The sequence below is a fragment of the Portunus trituberculatus genome, chromosome 37 (assembly GCF_017591435.1).
Source record: "Portunus trituberculatus isolate SZX2019 chromosome 37, ASM1759143v1, whole genome shotgun sequence".
Taxonomy (NCBI): domain Eukaryota; kingdom Metazoa; phylum Arthropoda; class Malacostraca; order Decapoda; family Portunidae; genus Portunus; species Portunus trituberculatus.
Window position 1 is genome coordinate 16211318 of NC_059291.1, and position 10222 is coordinate 16221539.

The following is a 10222-nucleotide window of genomic DNA, read 5'->3' on the forward strand; positions in this document are numbered from 1 at the left end:
TTACTCGCACTCAAGGGTGTTGGGTGGAGCCTTACGGGTGAAAGGGTTCGTCCCAGTACCTGTGTAGGCAAGTGGACTTCAATATTGTGTCTTGAAATCGCATCGTGAGAACTGGAACCGCATCGACATCGTGGAAACCCGCATCGTTCCCGTGGAAACTGGAATTGCATCTTGATCGTGGAAACTCGCATTATTATCTTGGAAACTGGAAGGGCATCTTTATCGTGGAAAGGCATCGTTATTTTGGAAACTCGCATCGCTATCGAGGAAACTGGAATGCCATTGTTATCTTGGAAACTCGGAGCGCTATCGAGGAATCTGGAATCACATCTTATCATACACACTGTTATCGTGGAAGCTCTCGTGATCGTCGTTCGTTTCGTTATCTCTGAATTACTTAATTAGTCTTGGTATTATTATTAGCTTCCGTAATAATAGAGATGTTGGTCATTTATAACTTATTCTTTTTACTGCTTTTTTTCAGGGTATAGTTTAGTGTTCTTCAACCTTTTCTAAGTTCGTGCACCTTTTCGAGAAGCAAGGAGGACTATAAAAGAAATGCATGAATATTCGTAATTTTCCCCTACTTTAAGACTGAAAATCGATAGATAACATTATTGAATATCTACCTGAAGCTATAGTTTTTTTTCGGTCCTAAACAGTCGCTATATAGTGCGAAATGTACTATAACAAAATGCCACATCTCAAACACATTAGGCCCGTGTTCCGTCGGAGTGTAATATATTACTATTGTGAATAAATCGTAATACTTTGATTAATATCAATAGGAGAGGACCCAAACTGTCACAATTTCAGTGTTCGCAGGTTGGTTTAATTCAGGAGAGTCAGTATCGTCTCGCGGTACAGAGTAATCGTCTCTAAACACTGTATTACGATGTATCTATTGATTTGCCAGGGTTTTACTCCTTCCAGTATTTTTCTGTTCTTATTCTACCATGGTATTTCTTTATAGTTACTTGAGTTTATACGACTGACATCATAATATAGAGCAAAACATAATTGTCTGGTGTACCAAGATCTTTCATTTCTAGAGACTTAAAGACAGCACGGAACCTTAACACACATTTCACCTCGCTTCTGCACAGGTTAATTCTTCTTCTTCTCAACCTTTTAATGTGATGTACCCCTCGAAGTCTTTCAGTATTGATCACGTACCCCTTACCCACAATGCAGCGTCAGGAAGGGTAACAATAAATGCATGGTTTATTGACTTAGTTTATTAAGTTTAAATTGTGTTATATATGTGGAGCAGACACAATTTTTAATTAATATTAGTATGTTTCTATGAGGTAGTGTCGATAGGAACTGGTACCTCACAGGGAGACACTATATGTGACTAACATGCAATGCATTTACCAAAAAAGGAACTATATCAGACAATTTTCGATCATTATGGCAGTGAACTAGTGTTGCTTGCAGCTAGTTGCAACTAGTAACTAGTGATAGTGATAAATAAGTCACTGTGTGTGTGAATAAGACTTAAAATAATAAATCAGAACAAATAATATAGGTTTGCAAGGTTGTGTGGTAACTGTAATCCAAGAGAGCTTTCTCTCAAGTGATATAACTCGAAGAGTTTCCTTGTTAACGTTGTTAACGTGTCCTGGTTCTAGTGAAGGACACATTGTATACTACAAACAGATTTGCTGATATTCAAAACTGAAGCATTTTGAGAAACCTGCCACGTACCCCAAAAATTTCTCTCACGTACCCCAGGTTGAGAACCCCTGGTCTAGAGAGAGAGAGACTGCCTCTTGGGGATGATTGAGGGGAAGAGAGCACGAGGGAGACAGAGGATGAAGTACATGGATGGAATTAAGGAGATGGTGGGAAGAGAGATGCAGGAAGTAGTAGAGTTGGCTGGAAAAAGGAGAGTGTGGCACTTCATTGTCGCCAACGTCACCTGACATGGCACTGCGGTAGCGGTAGGTAACCACTGTAGTACTACATACCTTCACTCTCATTTCCTCTCATATGTAATCTGTGGAACACATAATTTCTCTCTCTCTCTCTCTCTCTCTCTCTCTCTCTCTCTCTCTCTCTCTCTCTCTCTCTCTCTCTCTCTCTCTCTCTCTCTCTCTCTCTCTCTGACTCGAAATAAACGGAAGGGAAAAACTGGAAAGGCAGAGAGATCCAGATTTATATCTATTTATGTATTTCATTTGATTACATATTACTCTGTTTTTGTTTACTACTTTTTTCTGACTTGAACCACCGCCTCTTAAGAGCAGCAGCGTGCTGGGCGACGAATCCTCAGACGAGATTCTAATCTGAGATGGGAGTAGTTGGAGAAAACCTTACCTGTTTCAGAGTTTACCAGAGAAAGGTATGAATGATTTAGAGTACTGATAAATTCTTGCGTTAGTGAGTTGGACAGAATAGAGGTGAGAGGAGGAGTAAAGCCTTGTGCAACGAGGCCGCGGTAGGAGGAGAGGCATGCAGTTAGCAAGATCAGAAGAGCAGTTAGAATGAAAATAGCGATAGAAGATAGCACGAGATGCAACATTCCGGTGGTGAGAAAAAGGCTGAAAACAGTCAGAGGACGGGAGTTGATAAGACGAAAAGCTTTTGATTCCACGCTATCTAATAAAACCGTATGAGTGGACCGACCTCTCCCTCTATACATACGAAGAGTGTTCCATATATGGGCGGATAAGGCCCTTGTGCCGAGTTAGCAGTTACAGGGATAAGTAAAAAATGGTGGAGACGTCTCAAAACACCTAACTTCATAATAGGTGTTTTACCAATAGATGAGATGTGAAGTTTCCAGTTTAGATTATATTGTATTTAAGGAACAGACCGATGATATTCAGTGTAGAAGAGGGAGACAGTTGAGTGTTATTGAAGAAGAGGGGATAGTTGTCCGGAAGATTGTGTCCATTTGATAGATGGAGGAATTGAGCTTTTTGAGGCATTGAACACTACTGATTTTTTTTTTTTTTTTCTTTTTGCTCTAATCAGAAATCTTAGAAAGATCAGAAGCCAGGTGTTTTGTGGTGTCCCTGCAGGATCTGTTACTTCCTGAAGGGTTGGTCATCTCTGAAAAAACGTGGAAAGGTATAGGATGGTATCATCAGCGTAGGAGTGGATAGGATAAGATATTTGTTTAGATCATTAATGACTAATAAGAAGAAAGTGGGTGACAGAAAAGAACCCTGTTAATAGATTTAGAGAAGAACAGTGACCGTCTACCCCAGCAGAAATAGAACGGTCGGAGAGGAAACTTGAGATAAAGTTGCAGAGAGAAGGATTCAAGAAGTAGGAGGGTAGTTTGGTCGAAGAGAAAACTTAAGATAAAGTTGCAGAGAGAAGGATTCAATAAGTAGGAGGATAGTTTGGAGATCAAAGCTTTGTGGCAGATTCTATCAAAAGCTCTTGATATATCTAAGGCAACAGCAAACGATTCACCAAAATTTCTAGAAGAGGATGACGGAGACTAAGAAAAGCCAGATCACCAGTAGAGCGGCTTTGGTGGAAGCCATACTTGCGATCAGATAGAAGATTGTGAAGTAACAGATATTTGAGAATTTTCCTATTGAGGAGAGATTCAAAATTTTTAGACAAGCAAGAAATTAAAGTTATAGGGAGATAGTTTGAGGGATTAGAACGATCACCTTGTTTTAGGAACAGGCTGAACGTAGAAAAAACTTCTGCAAGAAGGAAATGTAGAAGTCGATAAACAGAGTTGAAAGAGTTTGGCCTGGCAAGGTGCAAGCACGGAAGCACAGTTTTCGAAAATAATAGGAGGGACTCCATCAGGTCTACTTATAAGTCGTCCGAGGGTTTAGGCCAACGACGGCATGGAAAACATAGAGCAGAGATACATAGTGATTTTTTTTTCTCTTCCTCTTTTGTGCCTTTCCCAAGCCTTATCCACCCATGGATTTAATCCATCATGCACTAGTAAAATGCAGCAACCTATGACCGAAATGATGGGGAAGGGACAAAGAGTGAGGTGAATGCAGGATGGGCGAGGAGTGTAGCCTGTTCGGAAAGAGGTCGCGTGGAAAGGTGAGGGTAACCGATGGTGTGTGGCAACTATCACGATGGCGGCTCACTTGGGGAAGGAAGTGGTGGAATGCCGCTCCGCTGTACAGAAATGAACTCCCTCCAAACTTTTGCACCACTAGACAACAGGTAAATAATTGCTTCACTCTTTTTTTTACCGGATGCACTGCACAGCCAACCACCACCACTTCGAAGCCTCCACAAACACTCATCTTCCTCCTCCTCCTCCTCCTCCTCCTCCTCCTCCTTCTCCTTCCACTCCCACTTCTCCTCCTCCTCCTCCTCCTCCTCCTCCTCCTCCCACTCCCCGTCCTCCTCGTCCTCTTCTTCATTCGCTTCTTCAACTCCTCTTCTTTCTCCTCTTCTACTGTTCTCTTTTTGTTTTCTCCTCCTCCTCCTCCTCCTCCTCCTCCTCCTCCTCTCCCTCCTTTCCATCTTCCTCCTCATCATCATCATCATAATTATTATTATTATTATTATTATTATTATTATTATTATTATTATTATTATTATTATTATTATTATTATTATTATTATTATTATTATTATTATTGTTACTATAATGATAATCATAATGATAATAATAATAATAATAATAATAATAATAATCATTATTATTATTATCATTATCATCATTATTATTATTATTATTAATATATATTGTTATTATTGTCATTATTTTTTTTTTCTCTTTTCTTCCTCTTGCTCATCCTCCTCTCCCACATCCTTCTCTCTTCCTGTCCTCTCCCTTTATTTTCCCTCGTCCGTTTTCTTTTGATGTTTTGTTATTTTTCTCCTTTGGTATAACTTTCTATCTTTTCTTCCTCTTCCTCTTCTCCTTTCTCGTTTTCTTCTTCCTCCTCACCCTTATATATTTCTTTTTCCTCTCCTCCTCCTCCGCCTCCTCCTCTTCCTGACGGAAGGAAACGAAATAGCAAAATAACACGTTACATATAATTATAGTCACACACCACAAGCTCACATACGCGACAAACTACAATAAACAAATTCGACAAATTGATAAAAAGCACTGCATCCACCTTACACCCGACTAGTAATTAATTATAAAATGGGACAAAACATTGAATTACACAAGTCACTCCTTTATTTCCCAGTCACGAAGCTTCGTTTTCTGCGAAACGCAACTCATGTTTACCCATCAGTTCCCTTGCGCTCCTCTTCTGATCATTTTTTATCTTGCTCCCAGACCTGGTGTTGAATTAACAAACACCTGACACTGGCTGCGCGTTGCCGGAGAGAGGTTGTCAGTAGATACTAGTGCCGCAATGTGCATGCGACGGTGCTCAGGAAGATACGAGACTGGCAAATGGAAGATGAGTGAAGACGTGTATTCTTGCGTTTGTATGTGGTAGGAGAGAGAGAGAGAGAGAGAGAGAGAGAGAGAGAGAGAGAGAGAGAGAGAGAGAGATAGTGTATGCCTTACATAGGTATAGAACTATATGTAACACAGTCTTAGACCTCTGGTAAATTGTACCACACATCACCAGAGGGTGCTGCTTTGGTAAGAGATCTACACAGCCAACGTGATCTACAATCGAATTGTACTTTGGTATGCGGTCTATATCATTTATCTATCTATCATGGCTTAAATAAGATATTCTACGTATACGTGTATATATTTGAAAAAAAAGTAAATAAAAAAACATTATCAATATTATTATTATTATTATTATTATCATTATTATTATTATCATTATTTATTATTGTTGTTGTTGTTGTTGTTGTTGTTGTTGTTGTTGTTGTTGTTATTATTATGATTGCTAACAATAATAACAATAATAATAATAATAATAATAATAGTAATAATGATAATAATAATAATAATGATAATAATAATAGTAATATTAATAATGATAATAATAACAATGATAATAATAATAATAATAATAATAATAATAGTAATAATAATAATAATGATATTAATAATGATAATAATAATAAATAATAATAATAATAATAATAATAATAATAATAATAATAATAATAATAATAATAAGTAAAGTAAAGTAAAGAGAAGATACAGAAAAGTACTAAGAACTTATTCAATGTATGTGGAAGAAAAAGAAGCAAAATTGACGAACAAATACTACTATACTAAATGGGCCGAGTTGGCACAGGCAATGGGCCGAGTTGGCTATAAAAAATGGGCCGACTTGGCACAGGCGAAGGACCGAGTTGGTTACATTGAATAGGCCGAGATGGTTATGGGCCGAGTTGGTTACAACTGAATGGGCCGAGATGGTTATGTTCCGAGTTGGATCTATACCGCCTCGATACCTCCCTCTTAGAATAAAACAGGTCGTATGAAGTAGGAAATGCAGATGCAGGGAGGGAGTTCCAGAGTTTACCAGTGAAAGGTATGAATGATTGAGAGTACTGGTTAACTCATCAGTTAGAGAGTTGGACAAAATAGGGATAAGAGGAAGAAGAAAGCCTTGTGCAGCGAGGCCGCAGGAGGAGGGGAGGCATGCAGTTAGCAAGATCAGTAGAACAGTTAGCATGAAAATAGTGATAAAAGATAGAAAGAGATGCAACATTTCGGTGGTGACAAAGAGGCTGAAGACAGTTAGTCAGAGGAGGGGAGTTGATGAGACGAAAAGCTTTTGATTCCACCCTATTTAATAAAACTGTGTGAGTGGAAGCCCTTCCCTCCAACATGTGAAGAGTACTCCATACAAGGACGGATAAGGCCCTTGTGCAGAGTTAGCAGTTGGAGAGGCGAGAAAAACTGGCGGAGACGCCGCAGAACGTCTAGCTTCATAGAAGGTGTTTTAGCGAGAGATGAGATGTTAGTTTCCAGTTAAGATTATGAGTAAAGGACAGGCCGAGGATATTCAGAGTAGAAAAGGGAGACAGTTGAGTGTCATTGAAGAAGAGGGGATAGTTGCCGAGTTAATAGATGGAGAAATTGAGTTTTTGAGGCATTGAAAACTACTAGATTTTCTCTGCCCCAAACGGAAATCTTAGAAAGATGAGAAGTCAGGCGTTCTGTAGCATCTCTGCGTGATCTGTTGACTTCCTGAAGGGTTGATCGTCCCTGAAAGGAAGTGTAAAGATGTAGGGTGGTATCCTCAGCGTAGGAGTGGATAGGGCAAGAAGTTTGGTTAAGATCATTAATGAATAATAGAAAGAGAGGGTGTGACAGGACAAAACCATGAGAAATACCACTGGTAATAGATTTAGGAGAAGAATATTGGCCGTCTACCACAGTAGCAACAGAACGGTCGGTAAGAAAACTTGAAATAAAGTTGCAGAGAGAAGGATAGAAATCATAGGAGGGCAGTTTTAAAATCAAAGCTTTTTGCCAGGCTCTATCAAAAGCTTTTGATATATCTAACGATACAGCAAACGTTTTACCGAAATCTCTAAAAGAGGATGACCAAGACTCAGTAAGGAAAGCCAGAATATCACCAGTAGAGCGATCTTAACGGAAGCCATACTGGCGATCAGATAGAAGATTATGAAGTGACAGATGTTTGAGAATCTTCTTATTCATGATAGATTCAAAATGTTTAGACAAGCAAGAGATTAAAGCTATAGGGCGGTAGTTTGAGGGATTAGAACGGTCACCCTTTTTAGGTTTTTAGGAACAGCCTGAATGTAGACAAACTTCCAGCAAGAAGGAAAGGTAGAAGTCAATAGACAAAGTTGAAAGAGTTTGGCCAGGCAAGGTGCAAGCACGGAAGCAGGACCCCATCAGGACCATAAACATTCTGAGGATTTAGGCCAGCTAGGGCATGGAAGACATCATTACGAAGAATTTTAATTGTAAACATGAAATAGTCAGAGAGGAGGAGGAGAGGGAGAGACAAGCCGAGAATCATATAAGGTGGAGTTGTGAGCAAAGGTTTGAGAGAAGAGTTCAGCTTTAGAAAGAGAAGAGATGGCAGTGGTGCATCAGGATGAAATAAAGGAGGGAAAGATGAAGAAGTAAAGTTATTGGAGATGTTTTTGTATAAATGGCAGAAGTCTCGAGGGGAGTTTAAGTTTGAAAGATTTTGACATTTTCTATTTATGAAGGAATGTTTGGCAAGTTGAAGAACAGACTTGGCATGATTACGGGTAGAGATATAAAGTGCGTGAGATTCAGTAGATGGAAGGCTCAAGTACCTTTTGTGGGTAACCTCTCTATCATGTATAGCAAGAGAACAGGCTGTGTTAAACGAAAGTTTAGAAGGCTTAAGTTGAGAGAAAGAATGAGGAATGAAAGCCTCCATGCCAGACACTATCACCTCTGTTATGCGTTCAGCACACAGAGATGGGTCTCTGATAAGGATGCAATAATCATTCCAGGGGAAATCAGCATAATACCTCCTCAGGTCCCCCTAACTGGCAGAATTAAAACGCCAGAGGCACATCCGCTTTGGGGATCATCAGCAGGGATTGGAAAAATAGGACAAGATACAGAAATGAAATTGTGATCGGAGGAGCCCAACGGAGATGAAAGGGTGACAGCATCAACAGAAGATTAGAGGTGAGGAAAAAATCAAGAATGTTGGGCGTGTCTCCAAGACGGTCAGTAATACGAGTAGGGTGTTGTACCAGTTGCTCTAGGTCATGGAGGATAGCAAAGTTGAACGCTAGTTCACCAGGATGGTCAGTGAAGGGAGAGGAAAGCCAAGAAAGGAAATATCTGCGAAAGGGTAGAGGGACAGAATGTGCTCCACTTTGGAAGTTAAATAATCGAAGAATTTACTATAGTCAGAAGAGTTAGGGGAGAGATAGACAGCACAGATGAATTTAGTTAGAGAGTGACTGTTGAGTCGAAGCCAGAGATAGTGGAAAAAAACTTAGAAGATTCAAGAGCGTGGGCACAAGAGCAAGTTAAGTCGTTGCGGACATAGACGCAACATCCAGCTTTGGAACGAAAATGAGAATAGAGAAAATAGGAGGAAACAGAGAAGGAGCTACTGTCAGTTGCCTCAGACAGCTGTGTTTCGGTGAGGAAAAGATGAGGTATAGTAGAGGAGAGGTGGTGTTCCACAGATTGGAAATTAGATGTAAGACCGCGAATGTTGCAGAAATTAATGTAGAAAAAGTTGAGGGAGATGTCAAGGCATTTGGGGTCATCACTGAGAGAGGCGTCTGACCTTAGGACATTTTTGGTCCCCTCCTCAGAAGGGAACTCCGAGGCATGGTTTGGTGTACCCATTTTTCTTTTAAATTTGATTTTCAAGCAAAGGGAGTATGTGTGGTAAGTGCATGTAGTTTTGTGTGAACAAGGAGAGTTGTTTTTGGAGAGTAGGCTGTGACTGCCCGCCTAGAGTTATGAGACACAAAGATCAGCGAGATCACAACTAGCTTTAATGGAAGGTTCACAGTACCCTCTGATCTAGTGCTATTAGACCTCACTGGAAGTAAATTATTGTTTCGGTAAGTGTCTACTACCTCCTCCATTTAAACTTGTCAGACTTCTTTGAAATGTTGATCCAAATATGAAATCATCGACTGCAAGTGAAAAAAATGGTTTTGGTTTGAAACTGTGCAAGAGTCGACTGACCATTGGAACAAAATGAAGCAACTTTACACCGGAGTATATAGAGTGTACATTGCATGCTTCTTGCCGTGAATATGCACATGTTCGTGTATAACTGGATAGAAACAGTAATCCAATAACAGATTGCTTAAGTAACTTCACCTGTCAACTCAAGCATCGAATCATTTGAAATTTGAATAAGATTACATAAAAATTACTCTAAAATAAATGACAAAGATAGTTTTGAATAGTTTTGCAAGACTGTTAACTGCCTTTGTCTCATCTGTGACTTCGTTGTGAGCTAACCAACGTCTGAAGGGTTCTCTAGATAGTCAGATACCAATAAGCAGGTAAAGTCACGGCAGGGAACGCAGGTCGTCTATCGAGACATTGTCTGTGCCGGAATGAAGAATGCTGTTGCCACACGTACTGTATCTTGTTGAGTCAGGACCGCGAACAGACATTCCTTTCTTGCTTCAGACTCTTGACCAGACAGTGTCTCGAAAGCAGGACAATTAATTAGCGTTTTCCTTGCCTCTTGACAACAAAAGGAAAAATATATATTTTTCCTTGTTGTAGATCACAATACAAAGCCTATAATAGATCACGTACCAAAATAACTTCATAAATCGTAGACTGCAGTCCAAAGTAGCACCCACTAGAGAGAGAGAGAGAGAGAGAGAGAGAGAGAGAGAG